Source organism: Myotis nattereri (assembly GCF_964212035.1).
Source record: "Myotis nattereri genome assembly, chromosome: 9".
NCBI classification, from domain to species: domain Eukaryota; kingdom Metazoa; phylum Chordata; class Mammalia; order Chiroptera; family Vespertilionidae; genus Myotis; species Myotis nattereri.
Window position 1 is genome coordinate 79,984,136 of NC_138084.1, and position 9,697 is coordinate 79,993,832.

A 9,697-nucleotide genomic window follows, 5' to 3' on the forward strand; every position below is an offset into this window, starting at 1 on the left:
GACAGATTGAAACACATGCATGTGATTGGTGCCAGCAAGAGCTTTATATGTATCGTGCATGTGCGAGTCAACTTAGCCTTTTATATATATAGAATAAACTTGCTTAATTAGGCCTGTTTTCTGATGTAACTTAACTTTTTCCAGCCCAGCAAAGCACTCAAACTTCTCTTTCAGGTAATTGTCAGCAACACAGCAGTAAATATCAACACAAAGCAGATTATTATTGTAGATCACGCAGGGAGAACAAAGGGTAAAATATTTAACTGCAGCAGTGTTTGACTATATTCTGCGCAGTGAGAAAACCTGAAATCATTTTCAAGGTCCACCATTTCTTACTTTTCAGTAGGGTCAAGTTTCTAAGCTTTCTAAATCTCCATTTTCTGGCTAATTAAAAGAAAATAGGATTCCACCGATTCTCCTATCTACCTATTCCAGGACTTCTGTGAGGATCAAATGAGATGAGGCACAGGAAAATGCTTCACGGACATTTGGTTAAAGTGTAAAATGTTTCCACCTGGCTAAAAAGCAAGTTGTGTTCTTGGGCTAAAGAAATTGCAAGGAGGCTAGTCGCTAGGGAAAGGAAGCTGGGCATTGCTACATCCATTATTACCCAGATGGACACTTAGCATATTAGCCTTTTATATATATAGATAGTATTGGAAGTCCTAGCCACAAAAATCAGACAAGAAAAATAAATAAAAGTCATCTAAAGTGGAGAAAAAGTAAAACTGTCATTATTTACAGATTGCATGATGCTAAATACAGAGAACCATAAAGATTCCACCAAGAAACTATTAAAACTGACAAATAAATTGAGTAAAATAGCAGGGTACAAATTTAATAATCAAATATCAGTTGCATTTTATACACCAATAACAAACTATCAGAAAGAGAAATTTTTAAAAATCCCATGTATAATTTCATAAAAAATACCTAGAAATAAAGTCAACCAACAAAGTAAAAAACCTGTACTCAGAAAACTGTAAGACATTGAAGAATGAAATTGAAGAAGATACAAATAAATGGGAGTATATACCATTTTCATAGATAGGAAAAATTAACATTGTTAAAATGGCCATACTACCCAAAGCAATGTACAGATGCAATGCAACCCCTACCAAAATACCAATGGCATTTTCACAGAACTAGAAAAAATAATCCTAAAATTTATATGGAACTACAAATGTCCTGAATAACCATAGCAATCTTGAGGAAGAACAAAGTTGGAGATGTTCCACTATCTGATATAAAACTATACTACAAGGCTATAGTAATCAAAACTACATGGTACTGGCACAAAAATAAACAGATCAATGAAACAGAATAGAGAGCCCAGAAATAAACCCATACCTGCATGGTCAATTAACCTATGACAAAGAAAGCAAAGGTATACAATGAAGTAAAGACAGTCTCTTCAATAAATGGTGTTGGGAAAACTGGACAGCACCATGCAAAAAATAAAACTAGACTACTTTTTTACACCATATGCAAGAATAAATTCAAAATGGATAAAAGACTTAAATGTAGTACCCCAAACAATAAATTCCTAGAAGGAATTTATTACTAAGATAAAAAAACAAGGGGACATATGTAATACTTTCAACAATAAAGATTTTTAAAAAACTAAAAACAACAACAAAAAGATGACCTATTGAATGAAAGAAGATACAGTAGTCACCAATGATACATCTGATTAGGAGTTAATATCCAAATATGAAAACTTATACAACTTAACACCAAAGAAAAAAAGAATCTGATTAAAAAATGGGCAGAGGATCTGAATAGACACTTTTCCAAAGAGGACATACAGATGGCAATACAATATGAAAATATGTTCAACATCACTAATTATTAGAAAAACGCACATAAAACCACAATGAGATAGCACCTCACACTTGTCAGAATGGCTATTACCAATAAATCAACAAACAATAGGTGTTGGTGAAGATGTGGAGAAAGGGGAACCCTATGTGGACATAGATTGGTGCATCCACTATGGAAAATGTATGGTGGGTCCTCAAAAAACTAAAAATAGCCCTGCTTTATGACTCAACAATTCCATTTCTGGGTGTATATCCAAAGAAATCCAAAACACTAATTTGAAAGAATATAAGCACCCTTAAGTTCATTGAAGCATTATGTACAAAGAGAGACCCGGTGCACAAAATTTGTGCATGGGGGGAAGGGGGCACAGCCCAGCCTGCAACCTCTCCAATCTGGGATCCCCAGGATTGGGCCTAAACCAGCAGTCGGACATCCTTCTCACAATCCGGGACCACTGCTTCCTAACTGCTCACCTACCTGCCTGCCTGATCGCCCCTAACTTCCCCTCTGCCAGCCTGATCACCCCTAACTGCCTCTGCCTGCCAGCCTGATTGCCTCTAACTGCCCCCCCCCCACCGGCCTGGTCGCCCCCAACTGCCCCCCCCACTGGCCTGGTTGCCCCTAACTGCCCTCCACCAGCCTGATCACCCCTTACTGCCCCCTCTAGTTGCCCCTAACTGACCCTGCCCCTTACTGTCCCCCCTGCCAGCCTGGTCACCCCCAACTTCTCCCCTGTTAGCCTGGTTGCCCCCAACTGCCCCCCTCTGCCGGCCTGGTTGCCTCTAACTGACCCCCCCTGCCGGCCTGGTCACCCCTTACTTCCCTCCTTCCAGCCTGGTTTCCCCTAACTGCCCCCCTGCTGACCTGGTTGGCCCTCACTGCCCCCCTTGCCAGCCTGGTCACCCCAACTGCCCCCCCTGCCAGCCTGGTTGCCCCACAAGCTTGCTATTCAGTCATTTGGTCACCCCTCACTAAACCCCCTGCCAGTCTGGTTGCTCCACGCAGCTGCTGTTCAGTCGTCTGTCCGGTTGTTTCGGTCAGGATGACCCCTGGCTTCTTATATATTAGGACTAGAGGCCCTGTGCACAAAAATTTGTGCACTTGGTGGGGGGGGGGAGAGAATTCCTTAGCCCAGCCTGTGCCCTCTCGCAGTCTGGGACCCCTCGGGGGATGTCCACCTGCTGGCTTAGGCCCACTCCCTTGGGGGGTTGGGCCTAAGTTGGCAATCAGACATCTCTCTGGCAGCCCAGGAGCCCTTGGGGATGTCCACTTGCCAGCAGGGAGCAGGCCTAAGCTGCAGTCGGACATCCTTAGCACTGCTGCGGAGGCGGGAGAGGCTCCCACCACCACCGCTGTACTGGCAGCCATCAGCCTGGCTTGTGGCTGAGCAGAGCTCCCCCTGTGGGAGCGCACTGACCACCAGGGGGCAGCTCCTGCATTGAGCATCTGCCCCCTGGTGATCAGTGTGTGTCATAGTGACCAGTCATTCCCAATTGTTCTGCTGTTAGGGTCAATTTGCATATTACCTTTTTATTATATAGGATAGAGGCCTGGGGTGCATGGGTGGGGCTGGCTGGTTTGCCCTGAAGGGTGTCCCGGATCAGGGTTGGGGTCTCACTGGGGTGTCTGGCCGGTCTGAGTGAGGGGATGAGGGCTGTTTTGAGACTGGCTACACCCCCTTCAGGGTGGGGGTCCCTGCTGGAGTGCCTGGCCAGCCTGGGTGAGGGCCTGAGGGCCATTTTCAGGCTGGCCACACCCTCTTCAGGGAGGGGTGGGGGTCCTGCTGGGGTGCCTGGCCAGCCTGGGTGAGGGGCTGATGGCTGTTTGCAGGCTGCCTACAGCCCCTTCAGGGTGGGGGTCCCCGCTGGGATTCCTGGCCAGCCTGGGTGAGGGGCTGATGGCTGTTTGCAGGCTGGCCAAGCCCCCCAGTGGGGACCCTCACCCCATGAGGATGTGGCCAGCCTGGGTGAGGGGCTGATGGCTGTTTTCAGGCTGGCTAGAGCCCCCAGCCACCCAAGCTCCCAGTGGAGGCTGGCTGGAAGCAGGAATCTGGGGTTTATTTATCTTCTATAATTGAAACTTTGTTGCCTTCAGTGGAGCTCAGAGCTGGCCACAGCAGGCGGGAAGCTTGGCTTCCTCCATCAATGGAGCAATCAAGCCTCCTGCTCGCTACAGCTCCATGACTTCCAGCCACCATCTTGGTTGGGTTAATTTGTATATAGTCGCTCTGATTGGCTGGTGGGCGTGGCTTAAGGCATAGCAAAGGTACGGTCAATTTGCATATTAGATTAGCCTAGAGGCCTGGTGCACAAAAATTTGTGCACTGGCGGGGGGGGGTGGTCCCTCAGCCCCACTTGTGCCCTCTCACAGTCTGGGACCCCTCGGGAGATAACGACCTGCTGGCTTAGGCCTGCTCCCGGGTGGCAGAGGGCAGGCCCAATCCCTAGGTGCAGCCCCTGGTCGGGCTCAGAGTGGGGCCGATTAGGGAGTTGGAGCACCACCCCCTGTCATGCACAGAGCAGGATCGGGAGGTTGCGATGCCACCCCCAGTCACGCTCAGGGTAGGGCCGATTGGGGGTTTGGGGTGCCACCCCCTGTCACACACAGAGCAGGGCCAATCAGGGGGTTGGGGCACCATCCCCTGTCACCCACCGAGCAGGGCCGATCAGGGGGTTGGGGCGCTCCCCTCTGTCACACTCAGGGCAGGGCCAATGGGGAGGTTGCGGCTCCACCCCATCACACACAGAACAGGGCCCATGGGGGGGTTGGGACATCGCACCCTGTCACACACAGAGCAGAGCTGATCAGGGGTTTGGAGAGCTCCCCCCTATCAGGCACAGAGCAGGGCCGATCAGGGGGTTGGACCGCCTTCCCCTGCCACGAACAGAGCAGGGCGGATAGGGAGGTTGTGGCCCCACCCCTGTCACACACAGAGCTGCAGGGCGATCAGGGGGTTTGGGTGCTGCCCCCTGTCACACTGATCCCGGTGCCAGGAGACCTCTCAGCTCCGCTGATCCCAGTGCTGGGAGGCCTCATGGCTCCGCTTGACCCAGGGGCAGTGAGGCCTCGCTGCTCCGCTGATCCCGGTGCTGGGAGGCTCCGCTGATCTGGGTGCCAGGAGGCCTCACTGCTCTACTGATCCCAGTGCTGGGAGGCATATTGCCCTTTTACTATATAGGATAGAGGCCTGGTGCACGAGTGGGGGCAGGATGGTTTGCCCTGAAGGGTGTCCCGGATCAGGGTGGGGGTCCCCACTGGGGTGCCTGGCCAGCCTGGATGACGGGCTGATGGCTGTTTGCAGCTGGTCACACCCCCTCCAGGGTGGGGGTCCCCACTGGGGTGCCTGGCCAGTCTGGGTGAGGGGCTGAGGGCCGTTTTCAGGCTGGCGGGTGACTGAAGCTCCCAACCTCTCCTTTTTTTCTTTTTTCTTTTTTTTATTCTGGGTTTTATTTACCTTCTATGGCTGTCACTGGAGCTGAGAGCTGGCTTTAGCTCTGAGGCTCGGCTCCAGCCTGAGACCTCGGCTGCTGAAAGCAGGTATTTGGTTTGTTTGGCTTCTATAATTGAAACACTGTTGCAACTCCAGCTCTGCCGGCTAGCTGAAAGCATGGGGTTTGTTTAGCTTCTATAATTGCAACATTGTTTCTTAGACTGCAAGCTCAGAGGCTGGCAGCGACAGGTGGGGAACCTTGGCTTCCTCCTTCACTGGAGCAAGCAAGCAACTTATTCGCTTCAGCTGCCTGGCTTCTGGCCGCTGTCTTGATTGGCAGTTAATTTGCATATCGCCCTGATTAGCCAATGGGAAGCATGTTGGAGGTACTGTTAATTACCATGTTTGTCTATTATTAGATAGGATAGTTAGGATTTGGAAGCAACCTAAGTATCCATGAATAGACAAATAGATAAAGAAGAGGTGGTACAGCCCCTCTGGTGTGGCTCAGTGGTTGAGCATCAACCAGGAGGTCACTGTTCAATTCCCAGTCAAGGCATATGCCTGGGTTATGGGCTCAATTCATGCTATCCCCAGTATGGGGCATGCAGAAGGCAGCCACTCATGATTCTCTCTCATCATTAGTGTTTTTATCTCTCTCTCTCCCTTCCTCTCTTTTTTTATTTTTATTTTATTTATGTGGGGGGTTTTTTTCCAGAGTGTACAATGTCTTTATATCAGCCTCCCTAACTTTGGACAAAAGCAGAGAAGAAAACAGGTCTTGAAGATTACATGTCAATTAATCTTAGAAGAAACCAGGTTCTGTAAGCAGAACATCACCAGGAAAGAGAGAATGCTGAGTCATTATATGTGCTAGGCCAGTGATGGCGAACCTATAACACGCGTGTCAGAGGTGACATGCGAACTCGTTTTTTTGGTTGATTTTTCTTTGTTAAATGGCATTTAAATATATAAAATAAATATCAAAAATATAAGTCTTTGTTTTTTTTTGTTTGGTTTTTTTTGGGGGGGGCGGTTTGTGTTTTTTTTTTTTTTTTATAAGTCTTTGTTTTACTATGACTGCAAATATAAAAAAATTTCTATATGTGACACGGCACCAGAGTTCAGTTAGGGTTTTTCAAAATGCTGACACGCGAGCTCAAAAGGTTCACCATCACTGTGCTAGGCCTTCTGGAAACTGGCCGGAAGGGTTCCGTGTGAGGGGTTCTATGAGCGAAGTGTCCTTTCTGCACTAGTTAAAGGAGTTTCTGCCCAAACGCCAAGCAGTTAATGGAGACTCTTTCTGTCTGAGCTTTCCCATACCTCACCATCAAGCGGTCAGATGTCCTACGTCAGGAGAGTGGCTAAACAGCTGAAAGAGCATGCCACGGGGACAGACCACCACTGTGCCACCAAAGACAATGGGACTCTGTTGATGAAGTGAAATGTGACCATGACAGAATGTTTTATGAAGAAAAGCAAAACAAAACAAAACAAAACAAAACAATGCAGACAGGCACTGGAGCTGGGCCTTGGAGGACTTGGAGGCACGTGAGGAGGGGAACCACGAGGGATGGAGGGGGAGGGTTACAGGTGCTTAAGCTGTTTGGAAGTGTTTGCTCTAAACTCTATTTAAAATGTACACTTGCAGTCTCACCATGTGTTTCTAACTTTCTCCTCTAGGATGTCTGTAATATGTGGCTCCTTGAACAGTCTGTGGCTTCTACTCTTGTATTGGTTTGCATGGAAATGAATCTAGTTCTCCATCCTCAATTAGCAAAGGGGTCGGTTCTTCTCTACAGCTTCCTTGGTTATGTACAAGGGCAATGGGATGATAAGGACCCAGGAGAGAGGTGGGATGGGAGAGAGAACACAAAACAGAAGAATACAGAGCTGCCCGCTAGAAGTCCAAGTCTGATCCCGTGCTCCCACTCAGGCTTCACTTGTGGTCATGGAAAGGCCGGGTGCGCTCCTCTCTAACTGGCAGGAGGTACCTGAGCTCAGAAGAAAGTCACTTGAAGGAGGTTCGTTTCTTGATCCACGAGGAGAGGTATTGGAGACAGAATGTGGTGAGAGGGCCCAGTCTCGGGGGCCTCACTTGACCCTCTGCAGGTGGAGGAAGCTCTGCGCAGTTCATTCCACAGCGTCGTCCATGGGGACCAGCGGCTGGCAGCCCAGGGCCTTTTGGCTCTCTCGCTGCTGTAGTGGTGGAATGTGCCAGCCAGCGCAACCCACATGGGGTGAAAGTGGGCTGGAGCTGGATGACAGGACTGATCACTATCACCAGGAAGGACAGCAGGAGGGCCAGGTCGTAGGCTACCCAGTAGGGGCTGTGATACTTGGGGGCTTTGTAATTGAGGCCTGTCAGGATGCGAGACAGGAATGTCCAAAGGGGGATGGGTTTGGCGTTGGTGATGTGGAATGCCTTCCCACCCAAGGCCGTGTCTTAGGAGAGGCCTTCTGCAGCCAGAATATGTCTGTGAACCATGTTCTCCATGAAGGTGAAGTCCATCACGGACATTTCCGGCTGCTTCGAAGAGGATAGGGACCAGCTGTAGGTTCCTTGGGCTGCATATGCCATGGGGGCAGATGGCTGTGGTTAAGAAATTCCTCTCGGGATCATTGGCACTAGGACTCCTCTCTCCTGGGAGATCTTGGTCCCCCTGTAGTAGTCAGTGGGTTTCAGGGCATAGGGGAGGTCCTCAGTTCCATTCTTGATGTCAACGCCCTCAAAAATGACACCAGCACTGCTGGTTAACATGAGTGTATGAACCCCAGCCTTTTTGCAAGTTTCAATGACATTCCTGGTGCCAATGTTATTCGCGCTATTTTTAAAAGTATTTTTATTGATTTCAGAGAGGAAGGGAGAGAGAGATAGAAACGTCAGTGATGAGAGAGAATCATTGATTGGCTGCCTCCTGCATGCCCCCTATTGAGGATCAAGCCCACAACCGGGGCATGTGGCCTTGACCAGAATTGAACCAGGGGCCCTTCAGTTTGCAGGCCGATGCTCTGCCCACTGAGCCAAACCAGGTAGGGCTGTAATTCACTCTATAAGAGAGTTCCTTGCTGTTACTGGATGGTGGGGGTGATGCGCAGTGGAAAACTGTGCTTACACCTTTCAGGGTACAAGTCCTGTGGGCTGCAGAGGTCGCCCAGAAAGAACTGCACCTGTCGGTTATCGAAACCCTGCTGCATATCGAACACAATGGCGGTGTTGCCTCTTGCCAGCAACTGCGCCACCACGTGCTGTCCTAGGAACCCAGAGCCACTTCTTGGCCTTCTACTGGTGAAATCAACTTCCGGGCAAGAGGAGGAGGGCTGCTGACAGGATCCAATGAAGAGAGGAGTGAGTGAAGCCGATTTTCTCCTTTCTGCTGGGGCAAGTTCCCCAAGGCTGAGTCCCGTCTGTAGGCGTCCCCCTTGAAAGTTTCAGCACAGCTGCAGCCAGCACCTACAGAGCTGTGGTCGCTGGCTGCCACCCTTTTCTTGCGGCCCGTGGCCTTTCCTCTCTCTCTCTCTTTTTTTTAAAGTTTATTTGCAAGGAGATTGCAGTGCCTCATTTGAGAGAGAGATCCTTCTAAGGCGGCGGTTCTCAACCTGTGGGTCGCGACCCCTTTGACGGTCAAACGACCCTTTCACAGGGGTCGCCTAAGACCATCCTGCTTATCAGATATTTACATTACGATTCATAACAGTAGCAACATTACAGTTATGAAGTAGCAACGAAAATAATTTTATGGTTGGGTCACAATATGAGAAACTGTCTTTAAAGGGCCAGAAGGTTGAGAACCACTGTTCTAGGGCCGTGGTAGACAAACCGGGGCTCGCGAGCCACATGCAGCTCTTTGGCCCCTTGAGTGTGGCTCTTGCACAAAATACCACGTGCGGTCACACACATACAGTGCAATTGAAACTTCATGGCCCATGCGCAGAAGTCGGTATTTTGTGGAAGAGCTGGTATTTTGTGGAAGAGCCACACTGAAGGGGCCAAAGAGCCGTATGTGGCTCGCAAGCCGCGGTTTGCCGAGCCGCAGTTTGCCAACCACTGTTCTAGGGGAATGTGGAGCCAGTACGCTGATCATCAGGATGGAGTGTGGTCATTCTTACTCAGATGCAACACTGTCCCAATCACTTAGTTGAATATCCAAGGCCTCATAGAAAAGACAAGTCTTTTTTTTCTTTATTGATTAAGGCATTACATATGTGTCCTTATTCCCCCATTGACCCCACCCCCCGCTCGTGCCCTCATCCCCCTAGTGTCTGTGTCCATTGGTTATGCCTATATGCATGCATACAAGTCCTTTGGTTGATCTCTCCCCCTCCCACCACCCTCCCTACCTTGCCTCTGAGGCTTGACAGTCTGATCGATGCTTCTCTGTCTCTGGATCTGATTTTGTTCATCAGTTTATGTTGTTCATTATATTCCATAAATGAGTGAGA

General features: G+C 49.4%; 1 pseudogene across 1 annotated transcript; it reads right to left on the minus strand.

The window, feature by feature from the left end:
* Positions 1–7,387: 7,387 nt before the first annotated feature.
* On the minus strand, positions 7,388–9,358 carry LOC308525580 (sterol-4-alpha-carboxylate 3-dehydrogenase, decarboxylating-like; annotated as a pseudogene). The gene is made up of 3 exons: positions 9,331–9,358; positions 8,285–8,553; positions 7,388–8,058 (listed from the first exon to the last, which is right to left on the minus strand). The product of its transcript is annotated as a sterol-4-alpha-carboxylate 3-dehydrogenase, decarboxylating-like (transcript).
* Between the last annotated feature and the right edge of the window lie 339 nt (positions 9,359–9,697).